This window comes from Carcharodon carcharias, chromosome 1 (assembly GCF_017639515.1).
Source record: "Carcharodon carcharias isolate sCarCar2 chromosome 1, sCarCar2.pri, whole genome shotgun sequence".
In the NCBI taxonomy this organism is placed as follows: Eukaryota; Metazoa; Chordata; class Chondrichthyes; order Lamniformes; family Lamnidae; genus Carcharodon; species Carcharodon carcharias.
Window position 1 is genome coordinate 156,601,980 of NC_054467.1, and position 4,906 is coordinate 156,606,885.

Here is a 4,906-nt window from a genome sequence, read left to right on the forward strand (position 1 = left end):
ATTCAATGACACAATATTTTAAAAGACCCCGTTTAAAGGCATTTGCCATTTTTCTTGTTGGGGGGTGGGATGGGCGTGGGTGGGGGCGGTGAAAAAAATGAATTCTTGAGAGGTTCATTGGTTTGTAACAAGTAATGTGATGTCATTTCATCAAGTTGGGGAGTTTTTGTATTGCAAGTGACATTTTCTCAATAAATTATACTGCTGCACTGAAGAAATATTCATAAATGGAGCTATAAAACCCTGTCTGCAATTTTATCAGACAGATGATGGTCCTTTATGATAAAGTTGTTTTGGTGGAAAATTGCCATTTTTACATGGATTGTGCTCTGGTGTGAGATTAAATTGCATTGTTGAGTTTTGCTGTGATGTAATGCAGTGCAGCAATAACATGAAGTGTAAATCAGCTGTCAAGGTGGTCGACAATACAATGTCTGACAAGTTGCTCTTTGCAATGGATAGTACAGTGATTGCTGAACACCTGCTTCCGGATTTCCAGCATTCTCTCCAGCATCATTTTTATTTTGGCAATGTAGAAATATAAATAAAAATGTTTGGCCTGGATTTTTCAGTATTAATGACAGCAAAACTGTTAGCTTTCACCATCATTACTCCACTGAAAATGACAGGAGTCCACACATGCACAGTGTAATGTGGAAATCCAAAAGTTGATGTCAGTGATTTATCATAGGTTGTGCTGTTGTAGACATTCCTCTCCCACCCACATACTGCAATCAAGTAGAAGTCACTAAACAGGAAAGAACTTGCCAGTTTTTATGCTATTAGTCTGACCTTAAATATGCTTGATAAGGTTAGACTTTATTGTTTGGGGTTATAATATTTTTTAGAATGTGAACGCAGTTCCCTACTACCACAATTTTTGCAGTCGGGTATCCTGCATTTGGGGACATCGCAGGAGTCAGCACACCCAAAATGCAATGGGCTAGCCTCATCCTGGGAGAACCACCTTCATGATCATGGTCTCTCCCCTAAGTTCATAATTACTCCTGAACAGCCTCACTGGTCCTGAATAACTAATTTTATATTTGTGCATTTTTGAATTTCACCTTATGATAAGAAATTGCAAATATTTACAAAAAATTAAAAAGGTTTATTTATGATGCCTGGATTTTCCTGTCAGGATGAAGCAGTGGGAACACCACCACCTGTAGTTTCCTTTCCAAGTCACTTATCATCCTGATTTGGAACTATATCACTCTTCCTTCATAGCTGCTGGGTTAAAGTCCTGGTATTCCTTCCCTAACATCACTGTGGGAGTACCTAGCTCATGGACTGCAGTGGTTCAAGAAGGTAGCTCACCATCATCTTCTCATGGGCAATTAGGGATGGGTAATAGACATTGGTCTTACCAGCAATGTCTACATCACAAGGATGAATTTAAACAATGTATTACCTACATTGGGAGTTTTATTTCATTATTCAGTGACACAGGTCTGCTTCTGGTGTGAAGTGTAATGTAACTGAAATTCTGTCAGCCAGGACCAAGTTGGCCTTTTCTAGACTTAAACTACCATCGGATAGGGGAGGCGATGGAGTAGTAGTATTGTCACTGGACTAGTAATCCAGAGACCCAGGGTAATGCTCTGGGTACTAGGGTTCAAATCCCACCACGGCAGATGGTGGAATTTGAATTCAATAAAAACCTGGAATTAAAAGTCCAGTGATGACCATGAAACCATTGTCAATTCATCTGGTTCACTAATGTCCTTTAGGGAAGGAAATCTGTCATCCTTACCTGGTCTGGCCTACAGTGGCCAGAAAAATACCCTCTGAAATGGCCTAGCAAGCCACTCAGTTGTAACAAAGTGCTATAAAGACAGAAAAAAAAATGAAACTGGACGGACTACCTGGCATCGATCTAGGCACTCAATCGGCAATCTCAGCCCTGTCAACCTTGCTAAGTCCTTCTCACTAACATCTGGGGCTAGTGCCAAAATTGGGAGAGCTGCCTCACAGACTAGTCAAGCAACAGCCTGACATCATCATACTCACAGAATCATACCTTACAGATAATGTCTCAAACTCCACTACCATCCCTGGCCATGTCTTTCAGCAGGACAGATTCTGCAGAGGTGGCAGCACAGTGGTATACAATCGAGAGGGAGTTGCCCTGGGAGTTCTCAATATTGACTCTGGGCCTCATGAAGTCTGATGGCATCAGGTCAAACATAGGCAAGGAAACCTCTTGCTGATTACCACATACTGCCCTCCCTTAGATGATGAATCAGTGCTCCACCATGTTGAACATCACTTGGAGGAAGCACTGAGGGTGGCAAGGGTGCAGAATGTTCTCTGGGAGGAGGACTTCAATGCCCATCACCAAGAGTGGCTCAGTAGCACTACCATCGACCAAGCTGGCTGAGTCCTAAATGACATAGCTGCTAGACTGGGGCTGCGGCAGCTGGTGAGGGAACCAACAAGAGGGAAAAATGTACTCGACCTCATCCTTACCAACCTGCCTGCCACAGACGCATCTGCCCATGCCAGTACCAGTAGGGGTGACCACCGCACCGTCATTGTGGAGATGAAGTCTTGCATTCATATTGAGGATAACCTCCATCATGTTATGTGGCACTATTACCATGCTAATTGGGATAGATTTTGAACAGATCTAGCAACTCAAGACTGGGCATCGATGAGACACTGTGGGTTATCAGCAGCAGCAGATTGTACTCAAACACAATCTCTAACCTCATGGCCCGGCATACCCCCCACACTACCATTACCATCAATCCAGGGATCAACCCTGGTTCAATGAAGAGTGCAGGAGGGCATGCCAGGAGCAGCATCAGGCATACATAAAAATGAGGTGTAAACCTGGTGAAGATATAACGCAGGACTACTTGCATGCCAAACAGCATAAGCAGCAAGTGATAGACAGAGCTAAGCAATTCCACAACCAACAGATCAGATTGAAGTTCTGCAGTCCTGCCACATCTAGTCATGAATGGTAGTGAACAATTAAACAACTGACTGGAGGAGGTGGCTCCACAAATAGCCCCATCCTCAATGATGGAGGAGCCCAGCACAACAGTGCAAAAGATAAGGCTGAAGCATTTGCGACAATCTTCAGCCAGAAGTGCCAAGTGGATGATTCATCTCAGCCTCCTCTGGAGGTCCCCAGCATCATAGAAGCCATTTTCAGCCAATTCAATTCACTCCACGTGGTATCAAAAAACAGCTGAAGGCACTGGATAGTGCAAAGGCTATGGGCCCTGGCAACATTCTGGCAATAGTACTGAAGACTTGTGCTCCAAAACTTGCTGTGCCCCTAGCCAAGCTGTTCCAGTACAGCTACAACACTGACATTTACCTGGCTATGTGGAAAATTGCCCAGGTATGTCCTGTACACAAAAACCAGGACAAATCCAACCCGGCCAATTATTGCCCCATCAGTCTACTCTCCATCATCAGTAAAGTGATGGAAGGGGTCATCAACAGTGCTATCAAGCGGCATTTGCTTAGCAATAACCTGCTCACTGATGCCCAGTTTGGGTTCTGCCAGGGCCACTCAGCTCCTGACTTCATTGCAGCCTTGGTTCAAACATGGTCAAAAGAGCTGACCTCCCAAGGTGAAGTGAGAGTGACTGCCCTTAACACCAAGGCAGCATTTGATCGAGTGTGGCATCAAGGAGCCCTTGTAAAACTGGAGTCAATGGGAATCAGGGGGAAAACTCTGCATTGGTTGGAGTCACACCTAGCACAAAGGAAGATGGTTGTGGTTGTTGGAGGTCAGTCATCTCAGCTCCAGGACATCACTGCAGGAGTTCCTCAGGGCAGTGTCCTAGGTCCAACCATCTTCAGCTGCTTCATCAATGATCTTCCTTCCATCATAAAGTCAGAAGTGGGGATATTTACTGATGATTGCACAATATTCACCACCATTTGTGACTCCTCAGATACTGAAGCAGCCCATGTTCAAATGCAACAAGACGTGGACAATATCTAGGCTTGGGCTGACAAGTGGCAAGTAACATTCATGCCACACAAGTGTCAGAGAATGACCATCTCCAACAAGAGAGAATCCAACTATTGCCCCATGATGTTTAATGGCATTACCATCACTGAACCCCACTATCAACATCCTGGGGGTTACTGTTGACCAGAAACTGAACTAGACTAGCCATATAAATTCCATGGCTATAAGAGCAGGCCAGAGGCTAGGAATCCTGCAACGAGTAACTCACCTCCTGACGCCCCAAAGCCTATCCACCATCTACAAGGTACAAGCCAGGAGTGTGATGGAATACTCCCCACTTACCCGGATGAGTGCAGCTCCTACAACACTGAAGAAGCTGGACACCATCCAGGACAATGTAGTCCGCTTGATTGGCACCATATCCACAAACATTCACTCCCTCCACCACTGACACATAGTAGCAGCAGTGTGTACCATCTACAAGATGCACTGCAGGAATTCACCAAGGCTTCTTAGACAGCACTTTCCAAACCCACGACCACCATCTAGAAGGACAAGGGCAGCAGAAAGATGGGAACACCACCATCTGAAAGTTCCCCTCCAAGTCACTCACTATTCTGACTTGAAAATAAATTACCATTCCTTCACTCTCTCTGGGTCAAACTCCTGGACGTGCCTTCCTAACAACACTGTGGATGTACCTACACCACATGGACTGCAACAGTTCAAGAAGACAGCTCACCACAACCTTCTCAGGGCCAATGAGGAATGGTCAATAAATGCTGGCCCAGTCAACGAAACCCACATCCCATGAATGAATAAAAAAAAGGACTTTTTTTTGTTGTATTTTATATTGTTAATCTTAGTGGATGTAACAGTTAATGCTCACTACATGCCCATTTAAAATCCAAGCAGTATATCAGAAATAGCAAAGGGATTAAAGACTGCTTGAGCAATTGGCAACTA

General features: G+C 44.5%; 1 non-coding gene across 1 annotated transcript; it reads right to left on the reverse strand.

Moving 5' to 3' along the window:
* Positions 1-844: 844 nt before the first annotated feature.
* On the reverse strand, positions 845-1,001 carry LOC121285694. The gene has a single exon (XR_005944749.1). It is a non-coding gene; the product is annotated as a U1 spliceosomal RNA (small nuclear RNA).
* Positions 1,002-4,906: the final 3,905 nt, after the last annotated feature.